The following is a 21,251-nucleotide window of genomic DNA, read 5'->3' as shown; positions in this document are numbered from 1 at the left end:
ACTAACATATGAGTGGCCAACATAGTCATAAGATATGCAAATGGGATATCACTATGAATAGGATGGAGATGAAATTATATGATGGAATGACAGATTAAAGAAGGAAGACAAACTGATGTACCAGAGATGATAGAATGTAAAATTCGAACCATGAAAGCAGTGAGTTCGGTTTTTTTCTGTAAAGCCCTGAAATTCGAGGGTCGAGCATAACTCAGCTCCCGAGTTTCAAAACATCACTTATGCAACATATTTAATGATGGATGTATGTTGTCTGTAAGAGTATATAAAACATGGAATAGATTATGCCAAACTGCAAATATAATTCAGGGATAAGTGAAAGATGCAAGTGAAAGACTTAAAGAAACATAGGTGCACGTGTGCAAGTCCCTGAAATGCGTATACATACCAGGTCATATTACAAGTGTTGCTATCAAAAATACAAGTATTAAATGACATTATCTATTCCAAAAGAAAACCCAAAATTCCCGCGCATCAGGACATGGCTCACAAGAACCCGCCTAAGAACTGCATAAAAGAAAATGCGGCCTTATCATCCTCGAACTCCTGCTCTGCCTCAGGGGTCGCATCAACATCTGCATCTAAGACAGTCTAGTTGGTGTTTAAACACTGTCCCAGAACGTGGGAGTGAGTGATCAACTCAGTGGAATAATAAAGCAAAAGTTAACATGTTATCAATTCAATCAAGCAATAATGATAAAGCAGAACAATCAAACATGTCCTAATTACTCTTGTTAGTTCAAGGATGTATGTAGAATGATGTATGGCCTCGCCTGTACACCCTTAGCGTATTCATCTCACGTTACGCATGACAACCGTCCTCAAGTGCTCCACCTCTTCCAGGCACATGCAATGCGGTGCATGAACATGATTACCAAGTTGTTATTAGTCATTTTCATACAGCAAGATTGGGAAGCTAAGGTACCTTCCTCATTTTAATTTCCACACAGTGATCCATTCTAGGGTCGTCAGTCCTAGGCAATCTCATACGATCATATGGTTTTAGGTCGCTGCAAAGGGCTCGTCACCAATCAATGCACGCCTATCATAATTTTATTACTACTCTAAGGCTCGTCGCCCTAATGCAGTATCCAGGTATGCTCGAGGTCACTACAAAGGGCTCGTCACCAATCAATGTAGGCTGACAGCACGAATATAGTGTCCCATACCACCATAATCAGCTCACGAGTTTGGTTGCTCACTAGTCACTATGGGGAGGCTCGTCACCCCAGCGTCAGCCAACAGCTCGACCACAGTGTCCCATACCACTATGTCTGGCTCATGAGTCTTAGCGGATCAAGGTACAACGGTTAACGGGATTTCATCGGTAAGTTTGGTACCCTAGATTCAAGCAATAGCGTCCATACATGGTGAACATACATCGGACAATTGGGTTACTTAACGAACTCGACTAGCATGGGAGCACGTTGGGTTAAACGACATAGAGTGCGCAAACACTCCGTGTGGCCAAACCACTGCCGACAACTCTAATACGACTCGGGTTCAACAAATCACGTCATTCATGGCGAAAGCAACCTTAGCCACGAAATCAAGGCCGATTACCGATTTCCTAGACTATTTCATAGTCCCAAACACATTCCACTACAACATATATTCATATCAACAATTTAGAATAGTAATGGAACAACAATTCAAATCATGTAGTATGTGAGCATTTGAAGAATATCAACTTAACATGGATTTACACATAAGTAATACTTGAAATTAAACAACAAAGAATGTGACTTGCATGTAGGAAATCATACACACTAATAAGAGAGTTGAGAATCGCTTCTCAATGCCCACAAATAGGATAATAAATTACACATTAGACCATTCAGACATTTCTACAAACACTTAGACTACATAGTGCAACATACATGGCATATGTTGGAAAACACGCATTTGGACAATTCCTTTTGCCAAGGAGTTGACACACATACATTTAGCACAAATAACCATGGCAAACACATGTTCATATTTTATACGTATACGGTACTTTCTACATATACATAGAATACACAAATCTCAACACATGCATATCAGGAACGCAAAATAAACATAGCATTTGGCATGTGAAATCCCATCCATAATAAGAATAAACCATTAGCTGGCATTGAAAGCCTTGAAAACCATAACCTATACGAATATAGTCCACACCTTAAACTAGAAAAAGCACACTGAACTGATTCAGACGATATGTCTTCGTCAACGGCGACAAGATAACCTAAGGCAAGAATAGAAATGAGCTACAACAACACAAACTATTCTAAGCTCTAAAATAGATTAGGGTTAGGTTAACTTACCCAAGGATGAACTTAGAATCGCCGGAATAACGATTCAAAAGCGATGGTTTAAGGAAGTAGAGTAACAGGAAAGAATCTAAGATGATTCACCAACTTCTCTCTCACTTTCTCTCTCCTTTCCTCTCTCTTTCTTAGTTAGGGTTAAGAAATTCGTATGGAAAAGAGAGTGAGGGTTTTAAGGTATTTATATAGGCCTAACATTGATGAAAATAGCCTCAGGGCCAAGGTATACTTAGGTTATAACCAAATCAGGCCTCTCTCGATCCGACGAAGCACTTCCGGTGGTCTTTTTTCCACGTGCGGTCGGACTTAAGCTCACTGACCATGGATCTAGGTCGGGTTGAGTTTTCGTACCGATCGGCCTTACAGATCAGCCATGGCGGACCACACTCAATTCAACGGTCACCGAAACTCGATCAGGTCCACAAGCACTATGATATGCCTGGGCCATCTTCCCTGATCCGAGGGTGAAATTGGGTCAGAATCCAACGGTCAGATTACTTAAAATCATCGCGCAAGCGACACGACTCAGATTTCATAAAATCATATTTAATTTCTCACCGTTCTCACACTCTTCACTCCGGACTCAATCAAATCGACCCAGGACATCATCTGAACTTGATTTTTGGGGTGATGGCCAAGTCCAACATGGTGACCATAACTGTCTAAGATCATCGCTATCGGACTTTCGACGCACGGTCCAGGTCCGATCCAGAACTTCCAAAAATTCTCAAGAGCAACTGGATTTAGCGATGAATCCCAGATTTCAGAGTAACATGGCGCTAATGATTCTACAGGTTTTGAGTCATGCAGATCAAATTTAAAGTGATTGATGCTAATTTCACAAGCAATCGAGTTTAGCGCTAATGAACCCATAAATAACTTTTAAGAAAAATAGAGGTAGTACTCGGGTCTTGGCATGAATTTTTTCGGGTCATTACATGTTCCTAGAACAAGGATACAAATTAGAAATAAATATCCTATGAAGCACCATGTATCTGGGTAACAAGTACTTTGAAGCGAGCGCATTCCCATTTTGACTCCATTGCGCATCTATATTACACAATGCTCTTGTAAGCATACGTTTTTTTGATTTAGAAGGTTTAACAACTAGAGAGCTAATTGGAATACCATCATCATTGACAGGTATATCCATTAAGCCAGAAATTAGATGTTGGTCAACTTCAAATCGACCTTCTCTAGTAGCTATAACAAAAGTTAAATTCTCAATTGAAAAATTAGAAATACATGCAAATATAGCCTGCACAATAGACTGGTATGCCGGCCCACACCAATGTAGAATGTTAGCCCATATTATAGATTGGAGAAATGGAAGGAGATCAAAAGGAGCAAGATGTTCAACATGCATAGGTCGCTCAACTATTACATTGCGCAACCTCAAATCTCACACATAGGGAGGATCATCTTCGGGTGACCAAAGGTGGCCTTGTGATAGGTGTCGATCTAGATGTTGAAGGACCTCGAGAACTTTTCTTTCTACCTTTAACATCCATTTGTAACTAGGAATACAAGAAATCAAGAGGTTGCAAAAGATGTAGAGAGGGGTTTCTCTAAATCAGATTTTGGAGAAGAAAACCCCAAAAATCTCAAAGAGACAAGAAATAAATCATTTCAAGTATGAAAAGGAAGTGATATGGACTTTAATCTACAAGAAAAAATGGAATTAACGCACTAACCTTGAAGATCTAGAAAGGTGGGTGCGACCGGTCGTGCTTAGACCCGTTGGAGGGGAAGCACAAATGAGGAAGAAAAGGGTTTTTCCCACAAATTAAAGTGAAATTCGTGATTCCATGACTGGTTGAGTATGTGCTCGATTGGTCATGCCACGACTAGTCGAGCATGTACTCGACTGGTCATGCACAACCAAAAATGTGCAATTTTCTTGAAATTTGAAATTCTAATCATTTAAAATAACAAAATATAAAATATGTTACAGAGATGCATAAATAATCAATTAAAATTGCACATACCAAGATCAAATTTCAATTTACTATACCTGCTTTTGTTGAGCAGTTTAGTGAAAATGTCAGCAAGTTGAGTCTCGGTCGGAATGTAATCCAAAGAAATTGTCTTTTCTTCCACTAATTCACGAATGTAGTGATATCTAATGTCAATGTGCTTGGTTCGTGAATGTTGGATTGGATTTTTAGATATATTGATTACACTGGAATTATCACAATATAAAATCATAGAGTCCTGTGCAATTTCGTAATCGCTTAACATTCTTTTCATCCATACCAGCTGAGTGCATGCATTTCCTACTACAATGTATTCAGCCTCAGTGGTAGAGAGCGATACGGAACTTTGTTTCTTACTCTGCCAAGAAACTAAACAATTCCCGACATAGAAACAACCACCACTGGTTGATTTCCTATCATCAACATTACTAGCCCAATCAGCATCAGTGTACGCAGCTAATTGAACATTAGTATCTTGTAAATACCAAAGACTTAAATAAGCTGTACTTGCGACATATCACATAATCCGCTTAACAGTAGTTAAATGAGACTCTTTAGGGTAAGATTAATATCTAGCATAAATTCCTACGCTAAATGCAATATCAGGACGGCTTGCAGTTAAATACAACAAACTACTTATCATACTGCGATACAATTTAGGATTCACTTTCTTACTTGTAGAGTCTTTTGAGAGTTTTAAAGTCGTACTCATAGGAGTATCAAAATTCTTCCCATTCTCAAATCTAAACTTTTTAACTAAGTTCAGAGCGTATTTAGTTTGAGAGATGAAGAAACCATCAGGTTGCTGTTTAACTTGCAACCCTAGGAAATAATTCAATTCCCCAACCATGCTCATTTCGAACTTATATTTCATAAGATCTGTAAACTAATAGTCATGTTAGCATAGGTAGATCCATAAATAATATCATCACCATAAATCTGTATAATTAAAATGTGATCATTATATTTCTTTACAAATAAAGTCTTATCAACACTTCCCATTAGAAAATTATGACTTAGCAAAAACTTAGTCAATTTTTCATATCATACCCTGGGAGCTTATTTTAAACTGTAAAGAGCCTTTTTTAGACAGTATACATTATTAGCATTCTTAGGGTCTTCAAAACCCGTTGGTTGTTCAACATATACTCCTTCATGCAAATCGCCATTTAAAAAAGCACTCTTTACATCCATTTGATAAATTTTAAACTTTCTAAAGCAAGTAATGGATATAAATAGTCTGATTGATTCAAGACGAGCTATTGGGGTAAAGGTTTCAACATAATCGATGCCTTCAAATTGAGTGTACTATTGTATATAGTCTAGCCTTTTTCGAATTATATTACCAAGTTCATCAGACTTATTTTTGAAAATTCACTTAGTTCAGATAATATGTTTATCTTTTGGCCTAGGAACTAAGTACCAAACATCATTTCTTACAAATTGATTAAGCTCTTCTTACATCGCAACTATCCATTTTTCATTAGTAAGAGCTTCTTTTATGTTAGTCGGTTCTATTTGGGATGTAAAGCACACGTAATTACACATACCTTCAAGTTGTTTATGAGTGTGTAAACTAGTGAGAGGGTTTTCAAGAATTTGATTAGTTGGATGGTCTTTAACAGTTCTCAGCTCAGAGTTGTTTTGACTTAATGTAGAGTCTGATTTATCAATTAGAAGTACTTTATCATTATCTGAACTCAAGACAGGTGTATTCAAGTGATTGTCAATAACCACATTAATAGACTCTTGAATCACATCGGTTCTCTTATTAAGAACTCAGTATGCTCGACTATTCAGAGCATACCCTAGAAATATTGCTTCATCACTTTTGGTATCGAGCTTACCCAGATTTTCTCAGTCATGCAAAATATAGCACTAGCACTTGCTGCGAAAAACTCGAAAGTATTTGATAGTAGGCTTCTTATCAAACCACATTTCATAAGTCATTTTACCGTTTGATTTTCTTGTATAAACACAGTTACTTATATAACATGCAGTATTTATAGCTTCAGCCCAAAGATTTTTAAGGAGATTCATACTGTTTAACATTATATTAGCCATTTCTTGAAGCACTCTATTTTTTCTTTCTACTATACCATTTTGTTGTGGTGTTTTGGGTGTAGAGAATTCATGTGATATTCCCTGATCACTATAAAACTTCTCAAAACTGCTATTCTCAAATTCTAATCCATGATTGCTACGGATCTTACAGACTTGAGTTTCTTTTTCAGTTTGGATACGTCTAAGTACCCTTTTGACTTCATCGAGAGTTTCTGATTTGTCTCTTAAGAAGACTACCTAAGTATATCTGGTAAAGTCATCAACAATTACTAGAATATACTTTTTGCCACCTCGACTCTCCATTCTAGTTGGTCCAATAAGATCCATATGGAGGAGTTCGAGTAATTTAGATGTGGCATTGGAGTCCACTTTTTTGTGAGAGCTCCTAGTTTGCTTGCCAATCTAGCATTCACCACATATTTTATCTATTTTTTGTATTTTGGGTAAGCCTCTTACTAACTCTCTTTTACTCAATCTATATAAGTTGGGGTAGTGTACATGTCTACAGCGTTTATGCCATAATTCGGTCTCATTGGCATGGACCATGTAACACGATAAATTAGATGAGCTAGAGTCACTTACAATATAATAGTTTTTAGAAGTTCTACGACTAGTTAATATTATAGAACCATTTTTATTTAAAATTTCACACCCTAGGTTAGAAAATTTTATGCTATGATTTTTATCACATATTTGAGAAATGCGTAATAAGTTGTGTTTTAAACCTTCTACATATAAGACATTCTCAAATAAAGGGAGGTTAGAAAGTTGAACCGTACCTTCGCCAATAATCCTGCAGTTGCTTCCATCACCAAATATGACTAATCCATCAATCATGTCTTTAAGAGTGGTGAACAGACCTTTGTCACCAGTCATGTGCTTGGAGCATCCACTGTCTAGGTACCACTTTGAATGCCTTGATGCTTTGAAAGCTGCGTGGGCAACCAAGCAAGTAACCTTAGGAACCCATTTCATAACTGATTTGGGTTTAGGAGTATAGTTGGTCTTCTTATGAATATAGTTGTTATAAGACCGACCCATTGAGTTAGATTTTAAGAGCTCCTTAAGTAAATCAACTATTTTTCTGAGCTAAAGGATTACGATTCTAATTTTTATAGTTAATATAGTTTCTTTTAGGTTTTAAGGATTGAAAAGTTTTAGCATTTTTAGAATAATTTTGATTTGAACTTTTCCCTTTTGAGTTTGAAGACTCTCCTTTCACAAACTTAGGAGGAGTATTCTTATGTTTAGGAGTACATTTGTTGTAGCCCAAACCGGATCGGTCGCCACATTTTTTGGATCCGGATAATAGTTTTTCTAACTTAGGATCTCCTTGAGCATACCTCCATGTATCCTTTAAACTCAAAAGTGAAGAGACTTCAAGTTTTAGTTTTTCATTTTCAGATTTTAGATTTTCAATAAGAGAAGTTTTGAAATCTAAATCGTATTTAGTTTCTTCAAAGGAATCTGAAATGTGGGATTTTTTTTAAATAAGAGTATCAAAATTTTCTTTAAGTTTTAAAAACTTTTCTTTCTAAAGTTTTAATTTTACAGCAATTTTCCAACTTTCCTTGTATAGGGCATTGTAAGCATCTTGAAGATCTTCTTCATTTTCATGATCACTAAGATTTTCTTCACTAGTCGAATCATCATGATTTGAAAAAGTGAACTTGGCTAGAGTCATAAGGGCTTTGACTTCATTACCCGACTCGGTTTTAGAATCTTCTGATTCAGAAGAGGCTTCAGTGCCAGAAGATTCATCCTAAGTAGTCAACATACCTTTCTTTTTAGGTTTGTCCTTTCTAGGGCACTTGTTTGTTAAATGCCTGTATTCATGGCAGTTGTAACATTGGCTACCTTTTAATGATTTCCAAGTTTTAGATTTAGGTCTTTTCTTATCATTAGATTTGTGAAAATCAACCCTCTTTTTACTTTTAAAAATTTTGAAAAACTTTTTAGCTAAAAGGGCCATATCATCTTCAGAATTTTCTAAATCAGAATTACTATTTTCTTGAGAAATACATTTAGAAGATTTAAGAGTGATGGATTTACCTTTAGGAGCTTTAAAGTTTAACTCATAGGTTTGTAAAGAACCAACTAACTCTTCTACCTTCATATTATCCGTATCACGAAGTTCCTAGATCACAATCACCTTTGAATTGAACCGTTCAGGTAGTGAACGTAGTATCTTTGCACAGACTTTACTTTTTGGAATTTTATCACCAAGACTCCACATAGAGTTAATAATGTCATTTAATCTAGTATAAAAGTCCATGAATGTTTCACTTTTCTCCATATGTATTTCTTCAAATTTGGTTGTGAGGATTTGGACTTTAGATTTCTTGACAATTGTTGTTCCCTCGTGTGTCATTTCTAAAATATCCCAGGCTTGCTTTGCAGTATCACAAGATATAATTCTTTTGAATTCATCCGGTGATAGTGCGCAAGTTATGGCGTTTAAAGCCTTTGCATTGGCACTACTTTCATTTTTCTGAAAAGTGGTCAAAGAGAAGTAAGGTGTAACTCTCATAGATTTGGATCCATCGATACCAGTTACTTCAGTGGTAGGAGGGGTCCATTCAGTCACTGTAGCTTGTCACATGCTCTCATCCATGAATTTTAGAAAAATCCTCATTCTGGCTTTCCAATAGGCATAATTGGAGCCATCAAATGGTGGAGGCCTAGTGATTGAAAGACTATCAAAATTTGACATCTTAAATAGCTCAGATCGATTAGCTCAGGAAATAAATCCAAATAGAATAATTAGAAACGAGCTATTAGGCTCTGATACCACTTGAAAAGGCCGAATTATATGTCCTAGAGTTGGGGGGGGGGGGGGGTGAATAGGACAATGCCAAATTAAAAATCAATAGCGGAATTAAAAAATAAGATAGTAAAATGAATTGTAAATAATCAAAGGAAGCAACAACCTCAAAATTCTAGTATTGAGAGGTTGATACAAATGTTGTTCTAAGGATAACCTTACACCATAAAAACTAAGGGTTTATGGCTGGACAACCTTACTAAAATGATTTGTGTATCAAAAACTCTAACTAAAGAGGAATAAAAAGAAAATAGCTAGAAAGAAAATCTAAACTATTACAACATTCCACACAATGCTGAAATGTAAAGATTATAACATTCACATCCACAAATACATTCCACAATCTTGAACTAAAAAGAATAAAGAAAGGAAACCACAATACACAAAGAATTATAGTGGTTCGCCTATGTATACACCAACTGTTAAACAACAGCCACACAGCTACTCCGCTCCAAATATCCTCACACAGTGGATATTAGCGTTCATTATGAAAATAGGATTTTTCAGGTTCACCTAAAATCCTCACAATTGTGTCTTTCAAGTGGGCTTACATAATTCAAAAAACCCCACACTCTGAGTTTTCTGGATCATCTCAGATAATAAAAACTGAGAGATTTTTCTGGCTTAATCTCAAAGAAACCAAAACATAAGAAATTACAAAACTATAAAATACCTAAATATTCTCTTTGATGCAGCCCGACAGAACCAAATCGGAGTAGAAGTTCAATGTCCAATACTCACATATGAAATGGTTCTAGATTCTAAATTCATTTTAGATTTAAAGTACCTTAGGCTAACTTGATTTGATTTTGATTCTAAGAAATGGGAATACCTCAATCCCTCTTTCAAATAAAATTAGAATGTGAAAATTCAAAATCAAATACAAATAAAGCTAATAAAAGAGAATATTAAATGAGCACAATATAGCTTCAAATAATGACTAACTTATCTCTCATATTATCCTATTGATTTAGCTTGAATTGAATGAAAAACTCTGAAATTCGTCATTTATTTATAAGTTAAGAAATCACGTTCATGACTGGTCCTGTGGACACTACGATTGGTCATAAGACCAACTGATCTTTGAAATTTTGAACACGATTGAATAAAGTCGTTCCAAGACTGGTCGTAAGATCTTCACGACTGGTCGTGGGACCTCCACGACTGGTCATGAGGAACCAGAAATAGTTGTTGGACTTTGAGTCGTAGCTGAAGGATTGGTCGTGAATGAGTTGTGCACTATTCACACGACCGATCGAGCAGTCTCCACGACTGGTCGTAGCTTAACAAAAAGTTCCAAAAATCTGTAACAAACTTAGGACTAGTCATGGAATTTCTTAGACTGGTTGAGCCAATGCTAGGACTAGTCGAACAAAGTCTAGGACTAATCGAGAAACAGACCATTCACCTATAAAATGATATAATTAAATTATGTATTCAAAATGACCTACCCTAAGGTCAATCTAAGGTCATTCATAGCTTTAGTCATGAAGTATGAACATTGAAACTTCTTTTCTTCAGATGATAGACATTCTTTAAAGTTCACGAAGCTTGAGATCTTGTCAAAGGATAAAGCTTGAGCTTAAGACTCTTGAAGCTTGAGAACAACTAACAATAAAGCTTGAGTATCTTAATCTTTTAAAGTCTAAGAACGTTGTCTTGACTTATATGAAGCTTTGACTATAACACCTCGTCCATTCCATACCATTTTCTATGCATATGTACATGATGATTGATGCCCTTAGCTAGACCTGGAGTGGCCGTTCATAGTACACACCCAACTAACTGGAACCCCAAGGCCTCGAAACTTATATCATATCGACCACCTTGTCGCTACGATCACGTAGATCTGTATGATACTCCATTAGTGAGATACGCCATGAAGAATCATTAGTGTATCGTGTGCGTAAGGCACCATGTACTCCATTCTACACATGTGCATAACACATGTCATACACACATGCACATGCCACACATGGGTGAGAGAATCTCTACCCATGTGTGTGATGTCACACACCCATACCTCCCATCTCTCATGTACACCTCAAGTCAACTCTTTTCCATGCCACACCTTAAGCATGACATCATCACACCATGCCATCCCATGCTCCTTTAACCCACTATTAATTACAAATCATGAATTAATTGTCATAATCCTAATCTAAGCTAACCAAGATCACATTAATTGAATCTAATCACATTTTAGCAACTCCTCTACAAATGCCCCTCCATAGCATTTCATCATTTTTTCTACACATGAGAGAGAGAGGAGTGATCTTGGCAGGCCATCAACTCCATCAATCCCATCCCTTCCATCCATCTCAACCATCAATTTCATCTCTTCCATCCATCTCAACCATTCATCTAATTCATCAAAGTGAGTACACCCGCTCCACTCTTGTGGTTTGTTTTCTTTATTGATTATTCGGATGATTGATTGTGGTGATAATGTGATGATAATGATAATGATGATGTAGGACCCATCGATGGTAGGGCCTATTGTGATATATGGTTACACACATATAGATGATGGGATGAAACAAATGTTAGCTTGATCTAAAGCTTGTGTAGGACCCACTGGTCGTGGGCCCACCCTGATGTAAACTAACAATCATAAATGAGTATATGGTCACAAGGATGTGGATGAAGAGAAAACATAATTATCAGCTTGGTCAGCAAAACATGGCCCCACTAGTTATCCAACTATCCAAGCATTGGCCCATTGGGGGCCCCACTAGTAATCTAACCGTCCAAACATTGGCCCATTGGGCTGGCCAATCACACACATCCATGCACACAACACCTAACAAAAAAATACAATAATAATAATAATAATATAAAGGAGGCTGCTACCATCGTCCATCTACTCAAATAAAGGGAAGGGGTTGTGGGACCTCAGCATGCCCCACCCATGACGTATGTATTCAATCCACACAATCCATTCAATTTTCCAGCTCATTTTAAGCATTGAGCCGAAAAATGAAGCCAATCCAAATCTCTAGTGGGCCACACCATCAAAACTACTATTTTAATAGTGTTAAACTATTAGGGCCTGCTGTGAGGTGCTATGCGTCAAAACATGCTACATATTGGACTTGTTAGATGTGTTACGACCTAGAGAATATAACACACGGACTTGATTATCTTGATGTGCAACCCACCTATGAAAAACCACGGTAAAATATAAAAAAAAAACAATAAATAAATAAAATATATAGCAAATGGCGTCAACCCCTTGCTGACATCCAGCGTCCAAAGGACGCTGCTGCATGGAACGGGAAGGGAAGTGGGCCCCACTTCAGGCCCCACCTCGATGCATGTCGAGCATCTACACCGTGCATTTGATGGGTCCCCTTTAAAAATGGGTCACCCCCAAAAATCAGTTGTACATGGAATTTAGGTGGCCCACACCATAAAAAAATAACAAATTTAAAATTTAAAATTTAAAAAAAAAAAGGGAAGTTGCATTAATTTAATCATGAGGTATGTGTTATATCCAAACCCTCCATCCATTTGGTGAGCTTGCCTTAAGGCTTGAGAAGAAAAATAAGATAGATCTAACTATCAAATGGGCCACACTGCATAAGCAGCAGGGATCGAACATCTACCATTGGAACCCTTTTTGGGTCAGAAGTTTTGGACTAATATGAAATTTTATTTTTCCCCTTAATTCAGGTCGCTGTGCCCTTATGAACAAATTGGATGGAAAATAAACGTTATGGTGGGCCCTGTGAATGGTTTAACGGTGAAATCATTATCCTCACTGCTAATTGAGGTGAGGTCCAGATAATCTTTGGTTATGATTCATTTTTGGATAATTTTCTAAAATGATATCTAAAAATAGATGAACGGTGTAGGTATAATAAATACATCACTTTTGGACCCATGTAACTTTGATCTCCTTGAACTGTTCATACAACTCGAAGCTCGAACATGTAAAATCACTTTTTAGGTCCACCTGAAATTTGGATGTATCTGAAACTTGGTCTGACCCCTCAACTAAGTGGGACACACATAATGGATGGCCTGGATTTATGAACCACATCTTTGTGGGCCCAACAAATGATTATGAATATTTAATGGAGGTTAAACCTCTCAACTTGTGTGTGGTATGGCCCACTTTGATGTAGGTGTTATGCTACTTAATCCACCATGGTTATAACATGATATATATTTAAGATCCTCATCGTTTATCTATTTTATCAACCCTTTTAACGATATGTTACCAAGACTCAAGCCCATCTAATGATTAGATAGTCGTACGTTGTGAAATAATGCGAATTGAACTCTCATCACTGAAAATTTGTTATGGGCCATCCTGATGATGTATTAGATATTCAACCCATCCAGCCCATGTATCATGTCCCCTTTAGGGTATTGTTTCAAAGATCAGTTAATCCAATCTGAATTGGACCATACAATACAAGGCTATGAGAATAAGTACCTAACTATTGAATCCAACCTTCGACCACCATGGTGTATCTATTTAATCCATGCAGACCATCCACTTCCTCATATCATTTTAGGATTTGGACTAAAATCAAAGCAGACCTAAGTCTTAAGTGGGTCACACACAACTCAACCTCATGGAAAATCCCCATGAGCTCCACCACATAAAACCCATTGTAAATTCCATTGATGTGTGGGCCCAAGAATGTTAAGGCCCATTTTGAGTGAATGCCATGTGGGCCCATCAGTGGTAGCCTTGTTTGGGCCAACCACTAGGCCTCTTCGACAGGAGTTTGTAATCTCCATGTGTTGAATGTATCAAACCGGTATTGTAATTTTTGAAGTAATGATGATTAATCCCTTAAATGGGCTGATTGTGGACAACCCTTAATCACTTGGCACTTTGGTTAGAGTGTGGCCCCAAGTAATAGGATCATATGACTTGCATCTAAACCATTAAACATGTTTAATTATAATAAATATGTGACTTTAGTGATGTGAGGATGTGACATACGTGTTTAGCCCCTTAATCATGTGGGCATGTGACGTATGTATGGCCACCTAATCATATGCAATTGTGAAGTATATATAGTCATCTAACTGTATGATTGCGAAATCCACACAAGGCCAACCAACTACATAAAATCAGGTGGCATTGGTGACCACCCAATGACATTACCACGTGCTTATGGGCATAGCCATAATCACCTAAACCATGAACAATCGGGTTGTACGTGCATATTTTCTTAGTCATGAAAATTATGATATGAGTTGGATTATACAACTTGATAATGGAGTGCCCTTCAATTCGGTGTCATGCGACATAAATACAACTCTTATATTATTCTCATAACTGAGGAAGATGCGGAGACCATTAAACTATATTTGATGTGATGGAAGCTAGTTCCTGGCCTTTTGATCATGTGACACCAAATCTAAGTCATTCTTCGTATGAAGTATAGGACAATCATAATTTAAGAGTTAGTATAACATAGTGTAACTGGGTATGATGGGTATGCTTGTGATTGTACCTTGGATGCTTTGAGATGCAGTCACTAGACTATGATACTAATTGTATGTCCACTCAACCAAGTGAAAATATGGCATCGACAATCTGACCATGTGGGAGCTTAATAAAATAGTTGCACATAGATGTATGAGTTATGGTGTAGTAAAAAAATAAGTAACCATGTGACCTTAAATCATTTATTATGACAAGTAGAGTGACATTTATGTGGCTACTCAACCATACGGACTTCTGATAATGGAGTGGCCATAAGACTATGTGGCCATATGAGAATTGTTTGATTACTCAGACTCGTGGACTATGTTGATGGTGTAACCTCTTATGTATGTGAACTTAGGGCATGTGTTAGATTGATTATGGACCCTACCTTGATGTAAGTATTGCATATTTCACCATTCATCTATTAGGCTAGCTAATCCTAGAATATGATTCCAAAATGACCTAGATCCAATTCCTAAATAAGTCAGATGACATAAAATAGTGTTAATTAAATGTATAACTTTCAAACACTTGTGAACCCACTCAATATATGTATTTTATCTGCACTATTCAATTGTTTTGCCAACCAAACAGTTCGATCATGGAGCCTACTATTGTGTGCCTTGTGCATCTGAATTGTTCTTCCTTGTACTACCTTAATGTATGTGAGTTACCTATACTATCTATTTATTGGGAGCCACCGTAATATTTGTGTGTGGACCCATCTGCTTGCAGTACCACTTGCAAGTAGGACCCACTACGTTGTATGAGACAAACCCACCATCATCCAACCATGGCTAACTCTTATGTGTATATTATATACCCAAGTCATTCAACTTAGGGCTCATTGTATCTTAGGAGGCTTACTTATGCCTTCCAAACTATTGTAGAACTAATATGATAATTATTTGCAATTTCAACCTACTAACAACCTACTTGAAGGTGAAGCCCACTACATTATATGAGTTTCACTAGCACCATCCATCCTGTGGCTCATTTACTATATGTTATAATCATGCCTTTCATCTCATAACCACTTGATGCATGTACTTTACGTCATCACCACTCATTAACCATAAGGCCCAGTTAGGGTATAATCATGTGGTCCCAATAGAAGAAAATCATGTCGGGCTAAAGCCACTAATGGAATATCCATCTTACAAAGGATATGGTGTAATTTTGAATACAATTAATGCCCATGATTATGATAACTATGGATGATATTAGTGATGTTAGTGATTATGGTTAATAGAAGCATGCAATTTAATATTTTGATTAATGTTGTTCCACTCCCTAGCATACTAAATTCATCTATTAACCATGTTAATATTGATCATATTCATGTACCATGGAATGATGGTGTGTATGAGTGTACTTCAATACATTTGTTCATGTGTAAGATATGTCCCCTTCAGTTTAGTCACATGACCATGGATTGATATAGTTGATAGTGGCATATGATGATTATATGTCATTTTTGCCTTAAAGGTTAACCAAACCCTAAATTCGTGACATTATATGCATACCACATGCACTTGAACATATGCCTTATCATGGTTGCTTGAATTCATGTATAATCATGACATACATGATGATTGAGATACCATAGTCATGTCGTATAACATGAGTTGGATCTTGATGATGAAATGTATATCTATGATGATGACTCGGGTTATCCCTGAAAATGAACGGGACATCGGAAGTGTGGAAATAGTTGGGGATGATGTGCCCCTTGGGTTGAAAGTCCTTAAACCCCTATGCTAACTAGGGTTGCCTCATCGTCAAGCCGAGTGGATACATGGGTCATGGATTTGACTCCCACTGATGAGGTCGGGTTGAGAAGAGGTGGGTCTAACCTACTTAAGGGCTAAGGTGCAAACAGGGACCGGTCTGACTCACCGGCAAGGAGAAGTGCGAATGAAGTCGGCTACTAGCATGCCAAGTGGAAGTCCACCGCAGGGCTGGTATGCAAGGTCAATTACTGGTGTCTAGTGCATTGGTGTCGACCACGGTGTTTCCCATGATATACAGTTGGTGAAAGTCCACCACAGGGCAGGTATGCGAGGTCGATTACTAGTGTCTGGTGCATGGTATCGACCACAGTGCTTCCCGAGATATACAATTATGATATGGTATGATAATATAATGATGATGATGTGATTACGGATGCATATAATATGGTTATAGTTGTAGTATAGGAGAAATGAAAATATGACTTGGTGATGCTGGTAGTATTGACTCGGAGTATTACTATGATGCATATGCATTGCATTGGCATTGACATCATACCTTATGTGCTACACGCCTTTCACCGTACATGATTTCCTTGTGGCATATTTGTCTTGCTTGCATGTAGGACACACTACACACACGTGTGTACTGACTATGATTTTTGCTTAAGCTTCCTATTTCCCATTTTTTTTCAGGGCAGGAGTAGCTTAGAAGACTTACCTTTCTTGATGATTGTATCTATATTTTGATTTGGCAATGTTGACGCCGTGTACCTTTTGGAAAGCATTGTACTTATAACCATCAGATTTATAATGGAGAGTGTTGCTTGGTATTTTGATCGTGGATATTCATGCTCAGGTATTATTATCTGTATATACAACAAAACAAATTCAATCAAAAACCTTCCTTGTGGTGCGCTGAACTCAGGACTTAGTGTATGTAAGTCGAGTGCCAGATTCGGGGCATCACGGAAGCTGTCAGTCCTCGGATTTGGGTCGTGACATTGACATTCTTAAATTTTTCTTAAAAGCTTTTAAATTCACAATTGATGTTGTACACGAATATGAACAAGTACACTTGCCCTTGAAGTTCTTGTACAAAAGACTCTTGTTCTTGAGAAATGCACAGACTTCATTATGAGTTGGATAAGACGTAGATTCCAAGAGAGATTTTGGCACTACAAATTGAGAGGTTTTGACACTCCAAAATTTGACAATCATAGGAGCTAGAAAATTATAGCACTTACATGATCAAAATATTTCCTCTCCAGTCCGAGTAGCTACTCCTTTTAAGGAGGAACAACTTAATGACAGGGTTTTCAGTCATTCTCCGGGTGCAAACATTTTCATATCTTATGATGCTCTATACTCTCCTTCTCCTGCGAAAGTTACTAACGTAATTGAGCAAGGTCTTGCAATACTTCCTGTTATCGCATATGTATCTGCATCGAGAGAAGTTGAAATCGCCATGCTGGAAGCATAAGTAGCGGCAGAAGCATTATTTTTGCCTCAAAGTGTGGAAGTAGATCAAAATACTTCGCATATTTAACCAGCTACTAATATGGTTGTCGATGCTCCTGTTCGTATTGAGAGATCTACTGCTATTCCCCCTGCTCTTATCCAACCAGTTGCTTAGAATCTTAAATTTCCTTCTGACCTAGTTGATATAGCAACTCCGACAACTTTGGATTCGAGCACTGGAACCAGAGAGCTTTCTTTCAATATTGTAACTACTGCTGTAGATATTCCTGTGTCTTCAGGGATAGAAGCGTCTTCATCACCAACCATTCTCCAACTTGTCCCCAGAGATGGTATATATCTCTTTCCGCTTTTCATTTCTCTCAATTCTTGTTCTCAATATTATTACTTACTGATATATCATTTTCTTTTTCTCTTTTAGCTGCGATCATTCCTTCTTCAAGCGGGTCAACAGGCTCTAATTCAGTGGCCATAATATCGGATAGAATTTCTTTGGACAAAGTATCCCCGATCATGCGTTTGCTTTTCAAGAACGCTATTTTCGCTACTATAAGCACCTTCAAAGATCCTGATCAATGTCCCTATCTAGATAGCGAATTAGTTGTTCTTAATCACTCGGTGAGGATGGCTCATGTCAACATTCTTCCTCTGCATAATTCTTTGTCGCAATTCGATGATTCAGTGAATAGTTTGGAGTCAGCACGAAGTATAGTTATTGCCCCAGAAATTTTGGAACACCCGAGAGAATTGACATCTTTTAAAGAGAAAGTCTCTTGGACCACTGCTGTTATATCAGGCTATAACACTGCATACCAATCTCTTCAAGATAGGCTGAAGGCTTCTGATGAGAACAAGATAATTATCAACAATCAAATTGCCTTCTTAAAGAAAGAATTGTGCTGCTTGAAGTCTGGGAATAAGAAGAAGAGATAAATATAAGCAAGAGCAGGGAAGAAATGGAAGTTAACATTTGCATTGCTGATCTTGAAAAGTCCGAGATGATGAAAGATAAAGAAGTTGTTGCTTATTTCGAGAAAGAATTGGTTGATGCTCCCGATCAAGCCAAGATCATCCTTGAAGCTGAACTGACGAGTGTTGCAACACAAGTTGAATTGAAAGAAGATTTGCAGAGATGTGTAACAACATTGGGCTTGTTAGAAGATCTATGAAGTTTTGTCCATATGTAATCGCATATTTCATTGTAAAATTTAACATGCTATGAGTGGACTTTGGTATTTCAATGCATTTTGATAATTCAATGAATTTTGATATTTATCATAACATGATGAGCATACTTCAAAAATTTTATGAGCATGGGAAATGACTAGATGCATACTCGTATCATTTTTTCTTTATCGGTACTTATAGTCATACTTTGATAAAGCATGCAATTTCATCATATGATAGGATAACAACATATTTCATTGTTAGTAGTGTTACCTATGTGATATTCATTCCAATGGATGGAGCTAATTTTCAATTTCAGTTAGCTCTAAGGATGTCACACAATTTAAGCTCTTGAGTAGTTGGAGCACACATAGTTTTTGAGACTCTTAAGTAGTTGGAGTCGGGGGTCTTACCTTAATGGCCTCTATCACTCTTATGAGTTCACTGAATCACCACAGTTGGGGAGTTCACAAACTGCGATCCATCAAACGGCCGTAGTGAAACTACCGGGGCAGTGAACTCGGAAGGTTTTATGTATAGGGTTGGCTGCAGTAACTCTCTAGAGTTCATAGGGCTCACAAGGCTACCTTAAAGGGTACCAAATCTCAGGCCATCAATCCATTTTTAAGGGGGTAGCTCATTTAAAGGACCCATTGTCAGGCCCATATCCTAGTTCGTACCATTCCATAGACTCTTGCGATACTCCTTGTCGAATTTCGGCAAACCGCAACCTATAATCGACATTTGTACGCCACCCTAAGTCGTATTCGGTAGATCTGAGTCGACTTGACCCAAGACTTGTACCCTAGAGACCGCGATGTCACCGCATCTTGTGCACTGATGCGATACCCAGGCCAGGAGTTGTGGGCCCGCGCATATTTCAAAAAAATGCTACATATTTGCAAAACCCAAGAGAATCTCTACGACCCATCCATCAATCAATCAAGTCAATTACACATCACATCTCCAATCCATGCATTCTTTCTCCCCAAGACAAGTTACTGCCCCTAGTTAACCCTCATGTTACTCACACCCATCACTCACACCCATCACTCACATCCATCCCTCACCATCACCTCTCTTAGAACCTCCCTGTCTCTCGTTTTCTCTACTCACTTTCCCAAGTAACAAGACAAGTGGACGTCCAAGCATCTCCAAACTCCAAGAGAGCCAAGTGTGGCCCACTTCCTACCCCTCTCATCTCCCATCTCAACCCTCCAACCTTGATTAACCTCCATCAAAGAGAGAGTCAAGGAGTTTGGCATTCCATCAGACCAAGAAGATCGAACAGTGGGTGTTTTATAGGCTTAGATTTTATTTTTTTAATGATGGGCCAAGTGGGGCCTACCGATTGATTATCCGGATCTCACGTTGGACCTTAAGTGTGGTTGATGGCCCGTTATGATTCATATGATCATCCCATAATGGGGCCATTCTCCATGGACTCCATCATCATATTTCTTTTCCTAGTGTGAAAGGGTCATCTAGACCTTACATTTTAGTGGAGAAGGGATTTCCACTGTTGATTTTGATTGGTGGGTCCACATGTGACCTACTTGATGAATGTTTTGTATTGCATGGAAGGGAGGGCCCATAGTGTCGGGGTCCCTCCATCGCACGCCGTCTCTCTCTCTCTCTCTCTCTCTCTCTCTCTCTCTCTCTTCCTGGTTTGTGGCCCACCATGATGCTTGAATTTTATCTATGTTTTCCAAGCGATGGGCCCACCTTGCTGGATTGTCCAGTGGACGGGCTTGCTGCCTGTCCATGTGGACATGCTCAGATGAAGAGAAAACATAAATATAAGCTTTATTGAAAGCTGGTGGGTCCCACATGTGTGGACCCACCTTGAGGTATGGGTTTTATCCCCACCGTCCAGCCGCTGGACAATGGGACTCCACCTTAATATATATATATATTATATCAGTTGTCCGTTCATTTTTATTGGACATGGGACCCACCCGACACGTGTTGCACGTGTGGGGGTGAGGCCCACCTTGATATATGTATGTGTTTTACCAACACCGTTCATCTCTGTGGGACCACTATGATATATATATATATATATATATATATATATATATATATATATCCAGACCGTCCAGGGTGTCCAGCAGCCCTGGACGGCTATACAGTTACTGAAGTGACATCATCCAGATCTATGGTTCCCACACCTGATGTATGTATATCCACACCATCGGTCCATCTGGGGGGACACACCTTTGATATCCA

Source organism: Magnolia sinica, chromosome 7 (assembly GCF_029962835.1).
Source record: "Magnolia sinica isolate HGM2019 chromosome 7, MsV1, whole genome shotgun sequence".
Classification (NCBI taxonomy): domain Eukaryota; kingdom Viridiplantae; phylum Streptophyta; class Magnoliopsida; order Magnoliales; family Magnoliaceae; genus Magnolia; species Magnolia sinica.
Note: the sequence above shows the minus strand (reverse complement) of the source record.